This window comes from Microtus pennsylvanicus, chromosome 13 (genome assembly GCF_037038515.1).
Source record: "Microtus pennsylvanicus isolate mMicPen1 chromosome 13, mMicPen1.hap1, whole genome shotgun sequence".
NCBI classification, from domain to species: domain Eukaryota; kingdom Metazoa; phylum Chordata; class Mammalia; order Rodentia; family Cricetidae; genus Microtus; species Microtus pennsylvanicus.
In genome coordinates this window covers 15,243,365-15,260,947 of record NC_134591.1, presented here as the reverse complement: position 1 = coordinate 15,260,947, position 17,583 = coordinate 15,243,365, and the positions used below count along the sequence as shown (strand labels likewise).

At 35.4% G+C, this 17,583-nt stretch overlaps 1 protein-coding gene across 28 annotated transcripts in view; it reads left to right on the top strand.

Moving 5' to 3' along the window:
• Ptprd (protein tyrosine phosphatase receptor type D) overlaps nucleotides 1-17,583 on the top strand; it is a 2,195,185-nt gene that overhangs the window by 1,370,513 nt on the left and 807,089 nt on the right. For all 28 annotated transcript variants that reach the window (XM_075945536.1, XM_075945538.1, XM_075945537.1 and 25 more), the window contains one exon: nucleotides 15,757-15,815. The gene's annotated coding sequence lies outside the window, so the exon portion shown is untranslated. The remainder of the gene's footprint in view (nucleotides 1-15,756; nucleotides 15,816-17,583) is intronic.

Sequence of the window (17,583 nt, the reverse complement as noted above, 5' to 3'; positions counted from 1 at the left end):
ACCCAAACACTAAAGACTATACTTTCTTCACAACAGGCCATGTAAGTTACTCCAAATCTTACTACACATTAGGAGAAAAGCAACAAATAGAGAAAATAGAGATAATATCCTGCAGGCCTACCATAGAACAAAGTTGGCCACTAATAAAACATAGAAAAAATGGTAATTAAATAAACTCATAGAACATGAACAACCCAATACTGACAGAAAATAGGATCAATCTAGAAATCAGGAAGGAAATTAGAAACTCTTTATATTTGAATGTAAATGAAAACAGGATACCCAGTCTCCTGATACACAATGAAGGTAGTTCTAAGAAGGAACTTTGTAGCACTGTTTACATAAAAAAAAACGGAGAAATCTCAAAAATATCCCAATAACACTTTAGAAATCTTTAGAAAAAAATAATACACCAATATTTTATATGGGAATAAATAATCAAACTCAAGGCTGAAATCAATAAAATAGAAACAAAAATTACAATCAATAAAACAAAGATTTGGTTGTCTGACAAAATCAGCAAGATTACAAGCTTTTAGCAAAATTAAACAAAAATGTAGAGAAGATACAAACTGATCAAAGTAAAGAAAAAAAAGACGAAGACATTACTGCTGACACTGGGAAACTTCAGAGAATCTCCATTCTACAAAACTGGAGACATCTAAAACCTGGAAGAATTGCTCATCTATATGCGTACTAAAATTAAAGCAAGATGAAATAAGCAGAATAAACAAATCCATAATCCCTAGTAAAATAGAAGCAATAATTAAAACTTTCCCAGCCAAATGATGAAAAGCGCAGGCCACGTGGATTTAGTGAAGAATTCCACCAGATCTTCAAGGAAGAACCAACTTCAATAGTCCTCAAGCTATTCCCCAAAATAGAAAATGAAGAGAGGAATATTTAACATATCTTTGAATACACTCATTATCATCATAATGATTTATTTTATTTTTTAAAGCAGAATATAAGCTTATATGACTATAAAGATGTATATATGATTATGTAATCAGACATTTCTCTCCAGACAGCCTGTTCCCAAATACCCAGCAGTCCCTTCCCAAATAATTGACTCAGGGACTTAGTATTAATTATAACTTATCAGCCAATAGCTCAGACTTATTACTAACTAGCTCTTACATTTTGATTTAACCCATATTCCTTATTTATGTTCTGCCACATGGCAGTACCTTTATTAGCATGGCAAGTTAATTTCCTTCTCCCTCTGTGTATGGCTGGTATCTTCTGACTCTGCCCTTCTCCTTTCCATCATCCTCAGTTTGGTTTCCCCATCTATACTTCCCACTTGGCAACTGGCCAGTGTTTTATTAAATTAATCCGACGTATAAATGTTTACAATATAAGAGAATTATTCCACAGCATTTGTACATATATGCATGCATATTACAAGTAAATTATAGTATTTACTATTGTTATGATACATGAGCTTTATGAGGGTTTTTCATATGAGTTAATTAATAATAATAATGCTATTAAATATAAAATGGGAGGCGGACAACAAGTCTCACCCATAGCTGAAGTGTTATCGCCAATTCATAGCTGCTCAGAGAGGAAGCATCAGTCATCTTTAAAGATGAGGACCCTGATAGGCCAACTACATTACAGTGGATAGTCACACACCCAAGAATATATAGGAAGCACATATAGGATATAGTAGTTTATTTTAAAGAAGATGAGAGGTTTGGTGGGTAGGAGCATGGAGCTATACTTTGAATAAGTTGGAAGAGAAGGACACATTTGATCAAAATACATTTTATGAAATTCTCAAAGAAATAATTTTAAAATGGAAACAAGTCTCATTGATTTAATAGATACACATTTTTTAAGTCACAAGACCTATATGAGGATGCTCAGAAACAATAAAGTCCTCTATTTCAGTAATACGCAATACATGTTACTTGTTGTCCCATTGTGTCTTGAGACCCCCAGCTACTCCTTCAAAATGTGAGATCACACTGGTATATGTGGTTGGAACCTGTGCAGCTGCCCACACTTTGTTTTTGATGTTTCTTGCCATCTCTCTCTTCTTGACAGGATATTTAAACATGGAAGAAAGCTTTTTCAAAAACCAAAAATGACTACATGTTACAGTTTTCTCCCTTCAACAGGTTTAAATGACATAATTATCATTTTCATGCACAGTTTTCCTCTCTTGATGTAATTTTTAATGATTCTATCTGACCACAAATACAGCAATATCCATGACATCAATTCATGATTTCTAATATCAGTCATATTTATGAGACTGTAGATTTTAATTAAGATAATTTGGCACTGCAAAAAAGTTTTCTAAATACAAACTGGTCACCTATCATTATTTATTTACATGCAACTAAAGGTTTGTATATAGAATTTTGTAGTCAGGTCATATGCCTTTAAATAGAAAGGCAAAATAGAGAAATGGAACATTTTGTTGACAGGTAAATGCGAATCAATCTGGCTTCATTCAAAGGAAAATAATCAAGCTCTTTTCAAATAATATAAAATGCAGAATGATTGCATGCCGGCAAGGAGGGGCCTTATCAGCATCCCTTCTCTGAGAATGATTGCTGCTCTAGCTGGAGGAGCATTTGCAGTGCTTATCTTGTGACTTCCCTGCAGACCCGGTGTTTGGTAGCAGTTGATTTTCAGTGGGTTTCTCTTCTTTCATTTCTCCCCTCCTTCCATGCAAATGAGTTTCTCCAAATCCACATCCAGCCATCATTCTCTTATCAGCTGTGGGAAAGGATAATTATTTCATTATTGGTTTTTGAGCAGTCTTTCATATTAAGTAGTGCATCTCTGGTTTCAGGCAGACATTTAATGGGCTCTCTATTTGTTTTATTTGTCTCATCACCTTAATCAAAGCCCCCTGAGACAGAGTACTTTGTAGTAACAAACAAGAATAAAAGGAAATTATGAATTGCTGCTTCCACAGAAAGTGCAGTATTCATTATGAATTCCTGATGGGATTGAAACTGGGTTGCTTTCAAACAGTATGAAAAACCTTTTAATAACTAAGATGCCTGTTTCTCTGGTCTCTTATTAGCTAAGCACCTAAGAATGATCCTTTGGGAACTTGGGGTTTCATTGTACTGCTATGGTTAGGGCAGGATGTTCATTCAGCTCTTGGGTTTATCTTTTCATATGAGAATTTCTCTTTTGCCTTCTCCAAACACAATTATTTTATCCCGAGTGTTTCCATCTTTATTTTATAAAAATAAATACTAACTTTCTGCTCTCTTTAGAAGACACTACCCTGGATTCCTGGAATTAGCAACTATTGTAAAGTGAGGGTATCTTCTCACATATATCTCTAGGTGATTCAAGTACCCTAGCAGCCAGAGTTCCCTGCTGCCCTTGCACTACTTGGGCCATGATTTAATGTTTTCAGAAACAGTACTAAAATTGACTCAGCTTTTAAAATGGAAGTCAGCAACAATGGGACAACTATTCTTGCAGCTATTTGTTAGGCAAATGAAAATTTCTGTTGTCTGCCCCACAAAAAGAAAACATTTTTAGTTTTCACCTGTGAGAGAGAACATGTCTCCTTTGTCTGTGCATCTGAATCGCTGTTCGCTAACACAATGTCCTCCATCCTCATGCACTTTGTTGAGAATGAGAGCCTTTCATTTTCCTGCTGCTAAAGAAAGTTCTAATGTGTCTATAAAATGCTTTCTTTAGCATTAATGTATAATGGACATCCAGCTTGATTCCACGTCTTTGCTATTTTGTATAGTGAAACAACAAACATGTACATTCAGGTGTATTTGGACTGAAATAATTTCCTCTGGATATATATATCCCTAAGCAGGTTCACTAGCTCATATGATAGATCTATTTTTAAATTTTGAAGGACCTTACATATTGTCTTCCACAGTGTCTGAATTACTAATTTGTACAAACATCCAAACATATCTTCTATAGTGGTCAAATTACTAATTTTCATCAACTTCTTAATATGTCTTCTACATGGTAGATTTGCTAACTTGTACAGACCTCCTAACAATGCATTTAATTCCTCATTTTTTCAATATTTATTTTTTATCATTTTGATAATCTTTCTAACTAGAGTAAGGTGATCATGTTATTTTTTTTTTACAATTCTCAGGTGACTAAGAATAAATAGTGTGTTTCATAGATGTGATAAAGGGAATACACTTTGATTTCTGTATCTATTTTGGAGCTATTTATTATTTATTATAATAGAATTATATTTATACAATATTTATGTCATATAAACACAAGCTGTTCTTTTTTTCCCAAATGTGCAGCCCAGAATAATCACATAGAAATTATATTAATTGTAACGCTGTTTGGCCAATAGCTTAGTTGTATTCCTAGCTAGGTCTTACATCTTAAATTAAAACATTTCTGTTAATCTGTGTATCACCACCAGGATGTGGCCTACTGGTAAGTTTTTGATGTCCTTCTCTTCTTCTCTTTTGACAGCTACATGGCATCCAACTGACTTTGCCTACATATATATATATATATATATATATATATATATATATATATATATATATTTGGATTTCATGCCTGGCTTTACTCTACCAAGCCGTTGGCCAAAACAGCTTTACTCATTAACCAATAAAAGAAACACATATACAGAACGTTCCACATCAGTATCACCTGTAAATGATAGTGTAGGAAATTGAGATAGTATCAGTTTTCATTTAGAGAAGAGGAAGAAATGTTGATGAGAGGTAACATGGGGTCGGAAGTGCTAGGAATATTCTAGTTCTTGATATGGGTACTGGTTACCCTGCTATTGGCTCATGTAATTCCTAGTTTATATGTATTTCAATAAATGTATTATCTCTTAACAATTCATAACTGCCTTTTAATGTTATTTTTTTTAAAGACTCGGGCATTAAGGAAGGCTTGTTTGTACATAGTGTCATAGATATTATGAAAGCCTTGCACTCTAGCAAGTTTCATTATTGTTGAAGATGTTTTATTCCTGTTTTGAATCTCATGATTAAAATGTTTTCATGTTAAACAAGGCTGTTGAAATATAGAATAAGGTGCTATTTGTTGTCATTAAGATAACCAAGTTTTAAAAATCACTGTATCTATGTAATCAAAAAAAGTCATTGTGAATAAAAATGGCATTTCTATAAGATGGAAAAAGGGTTTTTTCAATCTTGTTAATCATTTCAAAGAACCAAATCTTGATTTCATTGATTTCTTTGAATGGTTATTTCCATTTCTATTTCATTAACTCCTGCTCCAAAATTTATTGTCTCTTTCTGTCTACACTTTCTTGGTGTTATTCTTGATTTTCTGAGACCTTGAGGTTCAGTATGAAAATTATGAGATTTCTCCAGCTTTTGATGTAGGCTCTTAGTGTTGTAAACTTTTCTATTAAGACTTCCTTGCTTGTGTTCCACAGATTCCAGTATGTTAAGATTTAATTTTTGTTTGACTTTAGCAGATTCTTAAATTGTCCTCCTAATTTTTCTCTTGATCCAACCATCATTGAGCAATGTGTAACTTAGCTTCCATCAATTTGTGTACTTACTGATATTTCTATTGTTGCTCTGTAGCTTTATTATTTTGTGGTCAGATAATATACACAATATTATTTCAGTACTTCTATATTTCTTGAGATGTGCTTTGGGTCCTAATGTGTGGCCAGTTATGGGGAGACTTTTATGGATTTCTGAAAAGAATGTGTATTTTTTAGTGTTCATGTGGAATGTTTTGCACATAACTGTTTGGTCCATTGATTCATGATGTCATTTAGATTGTGAATTTCTCCATTTAGCTTTTGCTTCTAGGTGATTTGTTTATTGGTGAGTGGAATATTGAAGTAATCTACTGCTACTGTGTTGGGCGTCAATCCATGATTTTAGATCTAATCATGTTTCTGTTGTAAAACAGGGTTCCCTTGTGTTTAATGTGCAAAATGTTTAGAATTGTAATATCCTCTTGTCAGATTTTTTTCTTTGATAGGTACACAACGTCTTTCCATATCTCTTCTGACTAGTTTCAGTTTGAAGTTTGTTTTGTGAGATGTTAGATCAACTATACCTGCTTGTTTCTTTGCTCAGTTTATTTGGCTACCTTTCCCTTCCTTTTAACTCTAAGGTGGTATCTATGGCTAATGATGCTTTTTGTAGGCAATTAAAAAATGGATTCTGTTTTCCCATTAAATATGCTAGTCTTTGTCTCTTTGTTTTGAAACTGAGACTGGTAATAACTTGAGAGTTATTAGTCAGTTATATTTATTAATTTCTCTTATTTTGGTGTAGTAATGCTTTCTTTGACAACAGGCTTCTAGAACAAGGTTTTTAATAGTGTTCCTTAGCATGAATATTTGGTTTGGTTGTTTGGATGCTTATTTAGTATTACTCCAAACTCTTAAGTTATCGAGTAGCTGAATAATGGTTGCTGTTCAATCTTGGGGACATTCTAGTGTTTGAGACTATCTAAAGTGGTTGTAGCTCAGTGGCATTCTGGTTAAATTCCACATGGTTCAAGTGTAAGGAAGAGTGCTGGAGGATACCTGCATGCCAGTAGCACCAAGAGTGGTGATCTGCCAAGTTATCTGAGTGGACTTACCTCAGGTACATGTGCTGCTCCATTCACAATAGTCAGAAACTACAAACAACTGATAAATGAATAATGAAAAGGTATAACATTCACTACCACATGTATTAATTATATATTATTTATTAATATTGCACGTATTAAATATCAAGGGATATTATGTAGTTATTAAGGAAAATCAAATTCACAGGTAATTCTGAGCGAGACAACAGATACAAATGATAAACAAGATCACCTGCTTTTCTCTCATCTCTAGATGTTAGCTTTCACTCTTCTGATACATGTATTCCATTTGGAATACCCAGAGGTCAAGGACTTGTTAGGGGCTATTGGAAGTTGGAGTTGTCAAGAGAGAAACAAAAAAAAATAGGTGTTAAAGCATTGGAAGGGAACAATGGAACGAGAACTGTTAATTTGGGGTTGGAAATGGGAGAGCAATGTAGAAGACAGAATGTAAGGAGACATATCTAATAATGTTGTAAAAAATTAATACAGAAACTAACAACTCTAGAAGTTTCATAAACAAATACTTAAACATTTATAAAATGAATTTTAATGGGATTACTCTAAAATGGAGGTGTAATACACCAACCAGATATTCCATACTAGCAAGTAAAAATCCTAACTCCAGGAATGGGATTTCTCTTTTGAATTTGTTGGAAAAATGGGTTACATAAACCTAAGTAGTACAGGCTTTGCTAATATTTCTGGCTACCCTCTACACATTAATAAGACACACATTGCTGAAGACACACATACTTGAGAGTTCTAGACCATGAAGACATTAAACTGATACTTACATAGAAGCTTCATCTCTATAGGTTCATAGTTCTTGAAGGTACTGTACATATTGTCAGAGGAGAAAATTAGGCTCCAATATTATCCATCTGTGAAGCGTATAAGCTACAAGAATGACACCCTGACAAGACAGTCCCACTGGTGCAATAGTGGCATGATTATAATGGGGGAAACCAATCACTTTTTGACTACATCAGAGACCCAGACTGGTCAATCCACAGAGAAAAAAAAAAGAGTGGATTTCAACTCTATGTCAGATTTTCATGTCACTCTTCTCTACACAAGGCTTAAAGATCTTTGCATAAGACAGTGTGGAAAGATTGTGAGAGGCACAGTTCATTGATAACATAAAAGAAACAGTATTTACCAGACACATCAGGATTGTGACAACATGCTCAAGACCTTCACAACCTGCAACCAAATAACATTTCTGCCTAGAGAAGGGAAAGAAGACAGATAGCCTCAACACTATCTGAGGAGTTTTTGACATTCGAAAGTTGCTGAGAGAAAAAGGAACAGTTTTCTTTAATGGTGTGATTTCTTATAGGTTGACCACACACCAGAGAAGACCCCATCCAAAGAGTAGCTGAGCAACACAAAGTGGACCTGTTGGCAAAAGAAGAGAAAAAAAAAGAAGTAATGTTAGACTTAGATGGAACAGGATGGGAAGAGAAAGTAAATGGATGATAAAGGATGCAGGGGATAACTGTGAAAATGCACTGTATGAAATTCTCAAGGAATTAATAAATATATTGCAAAAAAGAAGAGAAGAGAAAGGGAGGGAGTGAGAAAAAGACACATTCTGTGAAGTGGAGATTTATCAATTTTTTAAGTTATTAGCTTTAGGTTGTTCTTTCTCTTACTGGAATTTGTTCTATCTAATATTTAAGGTAATACAAGGGGTCATCTCTATATGCAAATCTCTTAAACTGTGAAGACAATAACTGTGAAGAAATATGCTCAAGCAAATCTAAATAAAGAGAACTGAAAGCTTCCTAATGAAATGTCTTTACTGTATAATTTGAACTGCTCTCAAAGGTCATCGCTGCTTGTACTAATGTAAAATGCACTTTAAAATCACATGCTGTTTTGATAATCAAAAAGGGTTTTGAGACTGAAATATGTCAGACAATAGAAATAATTCTATGAAATATTTTCTATCATAAGAAGGAGAAGAATCATCATACTATAGCACATAAAATAAATACCGTCATTTACATTCATCTACCTTTCTTCAGATGTGAAGTGATATAATTACTACATTTTATATAATAGTCATGATACACAAAATTTTAATGTTCTAATAGAAACAGTATTATATACAATAGATAAAACTATACTGACAAATGCAAAACATTTTACATATTAAAATATAATCAATAAATTAACTGACCTCATTTGAAAAAATTATAATGTTAATTTGGCACAAAATATATTAAATTAAACACCACTACACAGACACCCATTTTTCTTGGAGGCTAAGGGGAACTGAGTTTACAGACAGCATGTAGCAAATGCTTTATAACTTTCTATGTATATATTTGGATGCTATAAGCATTATCTGGCTTGATTTTACTTTTGCTGGGCAGGCTGCCATTGGATGTAACAGGTTTTGCCTCATTCAGTTTCAGTTATAAGTCAGACCATTGCCATACAGCAGAGAGGCAAGGAACCTTTATTATTTTTTTAAAATTTATTTATTTATTAAGGATTTCTGCCTCCTCCCGGCCACCGCCTCCCATTTCCCTCCCCCTCCCCCGATCAAGTCCCCCTCCCTCATCAGCTCGAAGAGCAATCAGGGTTCCCTGACAAAGAAAGTATGGAATATATACATATTAGAGTATTACTCAGCAGTAAAAAAACAAGGACTTCTTGAATTTTGCATACAAAAGAACCTTTATTATTAAGGCATTCCTTGTTAAAGGTTTTCCTCTCTCACTACAATGCTTTCTTAACAACTATAGGCAGCCTACTTGAGGTAAATCACTGAAAAAACAAAAACAAAAACCGAATGACTGCCTCTTGGCAATGAGAATTTTTTTTTTTTTCTGATCTCACCTCCTCAGCTCCTCGGCATGGTGATTATAGGCACATGCCACCATATCAGTGTTTTTTATTTATTTATTTATTTATTAAGGATTTCTGCCTCCTCCCCGCAACCGCCTCCCATTTCCCTCCCCCTCCCCCGATCAAGTCACCCTCCCTCATCTGCTGGAAGAGCAATCAGGGTTCCCTGACCTGTGGGAAGCCCAAGGACCGCCCACCTCCATCCAGGTCTAGTAAGGTGAGCATCCAAACTGCCTAGGCTCCCCCAAAGCCAGTACGTGCAGTAGGATCAAAAACCCACTGCGATTGTTCTTGAGTTCTCAGTATTCCTCATTGTCCTCTATGTTCAGCTAGTCCGGATTTATCCCATGCTTTTTCAGACCCAGGCCAGCTGGCCTTGGTGAGTTCCCGATAGAACATCCCCATTGTCTCAGTGTGCGGGTGCGCCCCTCGCGGTCCTGAGTTCCTTGCTCGTGCTCCGTCTCCTTCTGCTCCTGATTTGGACCTTGAGATTTCTGTCCTGTGCTCCTCTGTCTCTGTCTCCTTTCATCGCCTGATGAAGGTTAATATTCATGAGGATGCCTATGTGTTTGTCTTTGGGTTCACCTTCTTACTTAGCTTCTCTAGGAACATGCATCATAAGCCCAATGTCCTTTATTTATGGCTAGAAACCATATATGAGTGAGTACATCCCATGTTCCTCTTTTTGGGTCTGGCTTACCTCACTCAGGATAGTGTTTTCTATTTCCATCCATTTGTATGCAAAATTCAAGAAGTCCTTGTTTTTTACTGCTGAGTAATACTCTAATATGTATATATTCCATACTTTCTTCATCCATTCTTCCGTTGAAGGGCATCTAGGTTGTTTCCAGGTTCTGGCTATTACAAACAATGCTGCCATGAACATAGTTGAGCATATACTTTTGTTGTATGATAGGGCCTCTCTTGGGTATATTCCCAAGAGTGGTATTGCTGGATCCAGGGGTAGGTTGATCCCGAATTTCCTGAGAAACCGAAACACTGCTTTCCAGAGTGGTTGCACAAGTTTACATTCCCACCAGCAATGGGTGAGTGTCCCCCTTTCTCCACAACCTCTCCAGCAAAGGCTATCATTGGTGTCTTTTATTTTAGCCATTCTGACAGGTGTAAGATGGTATCTTAAAGTTGTCTTGATTTGCATTTCCCTGATTGCTAGGGAAGTTGAGCATGACCTTAAGTGTCTTTTGGCCATTTGAAGTTCTTCTGTTGAGAATTCTCTGTTCAGCTCAGTGCCCCATTTTATAATTGGGTTGATTAGCCTTTTACGGTCTAGTTTCTTGATTTCTTTATATATTTTGGAGATCAGACCTTTGTCAGTTGCGGGGTTGGTGAAAATCTTCTCCCAGTCAGTAGGTTGCCTTTTTGTCTTAGTGACAGTGTCCTTTGCTTTACAGAAGCTTCTCAGCCTCAGGAGGTCCCATTTATTCAATGATGCCCTTAGTGTCTGTGCTGCTGGAGTTATACGTAGGAAGTGGTCTCCTGTGCCCATGTGCTGTAGAGTACTTCCCACTTCCTCTTCTATCAGGTTCAGTGTGTTCGGACTGATATTGAGGTCTTTAATCCATTTGGACTTGAGTTTTGTGCATGGTGATAGATATGGATCTATTTTCATTCTTTTACAGATTGACATCCAGTTTTGCCAGCACAATTTGTTGAAAATGCTGTCTTTTTTCCATTGTATACTTTTAGCTCCTTTATCGAAAATCAGGTGCTCAAAGGTTTGTGGGTTAAAGTCAGGGTCTTCTATTCAATTCCATTGGTCGACTTCTCTGTTTTTATGCCAATACCAGGCTGTTTTCAATACTGTAGCTCTATAATAGAGTTTGAAGTCAGGGATGGTAATGCCTCCAGACAATCCTTTATTGTATAAGATTGTTCTGGCTATCCTGGGTTTTTTGTTCCTCCATAAAAGTTGATTATTGTCTTCTCCAGATCTGTGAAGAATTTTGATGGGATTTTGATGGGGATTGCATTGAATCTATAGATTGCTTTTGGTAGAATTGCCATTTTTACTATGTTGATCCTCCCAATCCAAGAGCAAGGGAGGTTCTTCCATTTTCTGGTGTCTTCTTCAATTTCTTTCTTCAAAGACTTATAGTTCTTGTCGAATAGGTCTTTCACTTCCTTGGTCAGGGTTACCCCTAGATATTTTATGCTGTTTGTGGCTATCGTGAAAGGTGATGTTTCTCTGATTTCCCTCTCTGCTTCCTTATCCTTAGTGTAAAGGAAGGCAACTGATGTTTTGGAGTTGATCTTGTATCCTGCCACATTACTAAAGGTGTTTATCAGCTGTAGGAGTAATTTTTAATACCATATCCTTCTAAATGTTTAGAAAAGAATATAAAATGGGGATTATTAATACGGCATCATTTTGTTCACAATGAGCAGCCAATTGGCCTAAACATTAAGCATGGATTTAGAGGGCTCAGATTTTTATTTTTCTGACTAGTGTGAAAACACCTTTGTCCCTTCTAGCTAGACCAACTAGACATTGAATTGACTTTTGTACTCTGAAAAGAAGGGTAGTTCTTGAAATGGTGATCTCATAGACATGACCAGAATGATGACCAGAATAGTCAGATGACCAGGACAGTTGTCATGACAGTCAGGTGACAGAATCATGGTCAGGATATTTAAGTGAGAGAAGAAATTGGTGAGGGCAGTCAGATGACCACAATGATGATCAAGATGGTCAGGTTGCCAAAATAATAATTAGAACAATATGGAAGGATACAAAGGGAAGTTAGAAGGTTGAATAATTTTCTAATTATTCTCCACTGTAGTCAATACTTAAGAAATAGAACACAAGAAAGAATTACTGTTTTTGCTTCAAAGTTCATGGTACCTTGGCTCCACATTTCTGGGCATGTAGTGTGACTGTACATTCTGATAGCAAGTTATGTGGCAGAACTAGTTCACTCATGGCCACCGGGAAGCAGACCGAAACTTCCCTACAATTTTGGATTTTGTTTTATATTTATTATAATTATTATTATTACATTCAAGACCAACCTATAGCATGGCAGTAACTTTATTTGGGATAGGTCTTCTCCCGTTCATTAATTCTCCCTGAAAATGTACACACGCACTACACACATATTATGTACATACATTATGCAGATATCACACAAACATCACAGAAATTCATCTCACACTAACACTATACACACACTATACACATCATGCATGCATATCATACCACACATGTACACACACAGACACACACATAGGCAGCACCCCCACCATACACACACACCACAGACACAAAGATATGCTTGGCAACTTTTTTGTCTTAAAATAACCACACTGGCCATCAGGATTGACCTTCAAAAATAAAATAGCAAGTGATAAAATAACATTAGATAGGAAAGATAAGTCATGCTATTGACAACATGGGTAACCATAGTTTACACTCATTACATGTTTTATAAAGAATGAATGAGTTCATAAGAATATAGAAATAGTAATTACTCAAGTTTGATCACTACATATGTTATATGTATTGTAATAACACAGTATCCCATTAAGTAGATGCTATCATGATGTGTCACCAAAAATCCAAGAATGGTTTAAGGTCATCTGAGGAGCAGAATTGTTTTCCTAAATGCCAATGGAAACCTGTAAGGAGTGGCTCCACCTGGCAAACTTAACGTGAGTTTAAATGCCACTAAAGAGAGACATGTTTAACAAACACAGGTTCCATATTAAACTGATAGAAGTGCATTATATGTGGATTAAAGACCCCATGAACTCCAGCCTAAATCCTCTACTCAAACCTATAAAACAGAGTCTGAGGGCTTGATCTGACTTATATATACCAAGTCAGAAGGATGTGGGCAGCAGGAAAATCAGAAGGATAGTTAAGGGTACAGGGTGCAGCTATCTGCTAGCAGGACTTACTATGTGGATTCAGCAGCTTATAGGAGTAATTACGGCTGTCAATAATCATTGACCATTTCAAAAGTTTTGATAGAGAGAATTTTAATGTACCCAACAGACGGAAGAAAAATGAGTCTAAGGTGACAAATCTGACAACTACCTTTATCTAATCACTATGCATTTTATGGATGGATCAGAACAGCATTCTGTGTAAGTACTGTCAATGAAACATACATGCATACATATAGCTTTGTTTAATAAAAACAAAAAAAAAATTCAGGTGCACATCTGGATTCCAAAGCCTCATCTTCATTTCTAAGAAAGGAAACAGGGAGAACTGATCAGCTCTTCTAGATTTTCTTCATTTACATGGGAATCAAAAGGGAAACATGTCTTCAAAATTATTTTACCGAACAAATCAACTTAAGCAGGAAGTCAAAGACAATGTAGAAACCCCCAAGTTTTTCTTCCACCAAGGTCTTTCAGAATTGGCCTCAAACAGATGGTTGCCTAAAAGTTTGTGGATGGAGTGGTTTTTGACTGTAAGAGGAAGTAGGTGAAAGAATGTCAGAAATAAATATGTGGCAACTTTGTGAGTGAGTGTTGATAATGTTAGTCAGATGTCTATTTTTATCGAAACTTCCAAAGCTATTTCATTGTAATATGTGAGGAGCAGAAGGTCTCGAGCTCTGTGATTGGTTATTGTTTTGAAAAGGGAAGAAAATTGCCTTTCATTTTCTCTCTGTTGGCACTAAATCTCCAGTAAAGGTTCGAAGGACATTTGGAATCACACGGCAGCCAGGAGCTTTTGAGGCTTCAGCTTCTCACTGTGACTGGCAATCCTGTCACCCTCTAGCACATTGCCTGCAAACACGAGCCAGCTTTGAAAAACCTCATTTGAAGCTACTGCTTGCTCTGAGCTCCTTAGCAAAATCAGATTTTACCTTAAGGCATTAAACAGAGGTACCCTGATGGTCATGACAAAATAAACTCTTCCTGTCTTCAGTAGGGCTAATTAGTAATAGTAAAATATTACCTGTGAAAATTTCATGGCATATTCTAACATAAAAAATTCAAAAGTTATTGAAATGAGAGAGAGTATTGCAATATAATATTAATGCATCAAAGGGTCATATATAACCTGGAAGACAAAAGTATTTACTGTAGTGAGTACTATAGGCTGAATTAAAACAGGGAGCACCAAACAAACCCATTAGGTCTAGCTAGGCTTAATTCTGTAATAAACACCATTGACTTAAGGAACAGAAAAGTAATCCTCATTTGCATAAGACCTCATAGTAGGAATAAGGGTAACCTGAAAACCATCCACTTCATCTCTTTAACTTTCTCTCCTCTAGGATCTCACAAAGCTGATATGTGGATGGGGGTCATAGAAATATGGGTGATACCTGGGATGCTTAGAAGAGTACACCTCACTGTTAAGAGCACAACCACAACCACATAGTGGCAACCTTTCTTCAGCAAGTAGAAAAGGGGAAGCTATCTGACAGAGAGCCAGCCAGCTCTATGGCACATAAAAGCGTGTGGGTGACATGGAATCACACAGAACTGTTGGAGCCTGAGTCTCCCGGTGAAAACGTGGAGAAGAGAAGACAGAATGTGTCATGAAAGCTCTCTGTATAAGAGAACAACTGCCTGGGAACTGCTGCGGAAATAGATGTTGAACATCTTAAAAGGGTGGAGAAGAAGGTTCTTAGAGAGAGAAGGAAGCCCTTTGAAAACAAAATTAACAAGAGTGAATAGATAAGAGTTTAAGTCTAGTTAAAGATTCTGCTGGGGAATTAAGACAATGACTTTTCTTGCGACTCAAAGGTACAGCTCTTTAAAAATTAATGAGAGAGTTTTAAACAGATGGAATACTGCAAGATGTGGAATTTTTTTCCTGCTGTTTAGCCATGGTAATTAAGAAAGACAATGATTTGCTTCAGGTTTTTGCAAATGATTACTTAACATTGGGGTACATGTTCTATTAAAAACCAAAAGATGGGTATTTAGAAAGGCAGGTAATATTACAAAGCAACAAACCAGGGTATTTAGTGGACTTGATAAAATAAATGTGACAAGAAAACCATGTAGCCCTTTTATGCTGAACATAATTATCTCAATTTAACATTTGGTTGTGAGCCGAGCCTTTAATGACTGAGCCATCTCTCCAGCCCTCAATTCAACATTTTAAGAAGAGCCAATTTCATTACATTCTAACCTATGGACAGAGTCATAGAATATTTCCATGTTTTAAATGTTCACTATTTCTTTTGAAAATTGTGTTTTATAAAATTGCTGTCAACTTCTTATTAACTATCTTGCTTTGACAGTTCTGTCTTAATCCTCTCTCAAAAGAAGACACAGATGTGTTTTAAAAGTGACTTAATGCTAAGAGTTTTAACAGTGGTTGTTTTCTGTATTTCTCGCTAGGTTTTGAACAATCTGAGGCCAGGAACTGTTTCTGAAACGACCTACAGGGCCTGTACATGGTGAGTCCACAGAGCATTTTAACCTGTTTTTTTTTTTTTTTCATTTCCTGGACTTGATAAAATAATGTTGAAAAATATGCATGTGGCCACTGTCTGTTTAAGATGATGGTCTCAGACAAACATTTTTAAAAAGTCAATTTCACTACTTCGTAGCTTATGAACAAAACCACAGATTTCCATATTATTTTAATTGTTTACTAAATCCATAATACAGTACTTCATAATTAGCTGACACTCAAAACCTGCTCTTTAGAATTCAGAAATAAAGAGAAAATGCTAGTAGTTTATCCACCTCAACTGGCATATACATAAAATATAATAAGATTCATTCTTCAATGTAGATTTTTGTAAATAATCTTATCACATATACCAAACATTTAGGAAATGATCTGTTAATCAAAATTTTGGTTTTCAGTTCTGCATCATGGGCAACATTAGGCGCAATTGTGGAAGAACTCTGACGCTGAGTTAAAATTTTGAATCAGTGGCAGATGTCTATAGATTTAAATCTTGACTGCGTTTATTAGCTGCTGACATGAAATTATGGGCCCTTGGCAGTAATCTCGCCTACATAGTTTATTTTGGTTCTTGTGAAAGCCAAGAAACTATTTATTTTTAATAAGGGAATAAAGTGTGAAATCAGATTATCAAATAAATTAGCAATTTTTAAAAGTCTAATCTCTCCTAAATAATAACAAATTATCATGTGATGTGTTGGGTTCTCATTCCTCAATGACAATCTATACTCTTAATGCATAACAGTCAAACCTTACATATCCTTTCCTTTATGTAAAGATATCATTTGTTACAATATCTTCTATTCAAATCTACATCATTTCTTCTTATTTTAACCTTTACAACCTAATAGAATGCTTCCAGTCTAAAAGAAAAACAGATAATTCTTTGAAACAACTTCCAGGTTTTTTTTTTTATTTTTTGGTCTTTCAGATAAGCATTTAAATATTACCGTCAAGTGATAAACAGGTAATAATTCCAAAATAATCTCAAGGTATTGAATTACTAATTCTGCAAACACTTTATAAACTTGATCAAGCTTTGAAGTTCATAAACTCTACATACTTGCCTTAAGAGAAATCATATCACTGTATTATTGTTTGTCTCATTTTCTGGATTCATGTTTCTTATAAATTTAGAAAAAGGCAATATCTGCAAAACAAAAGGTAGGCAAAGATCCTTCATATACCAAGGTACTATGGAAGTCAGGCAAGATAAAAAATTAAACAAGAGTGAAATGTTACATTTATCTCAGCCTATTTCTTCCTTGGTCCTCATCATTTCACTTACATGGATTAAGATTCAACTCAACCCCCACACAGCATTATCTGGATACCCTAAGGAATTCTTTCTTCATGGTTCTCTTATGTTACTATCATAATCATGAGCCATATGCATAGAAAGCATTTCAATTTTCTTAGTGCATTATGATCCAAAAATCATTGAAAAAATAAGTAAACAAACACATGCACAAACAAACAAACAAACAAACAACAGTACCAAAAAACTCAACCAGTTATTAAATAGTTGTTGAGAGGCCAGAGCACACATTCCCATAAAACTAATCTTTCGAGTGATGTTCTTATTTTCTTTCTGAATGGTTTTCTAAATAACCCAAGGCTTTTAAAAATCATTTGAAATATACTTTCTGCTTTGAAATTTTTATTCTGAAGGGTATACTTCATAAATCTAAACCAAGACTTGCTTGACTTCTCCTCCACTTATAGCCTTATAGCACAAGTGTGTGCTTGAC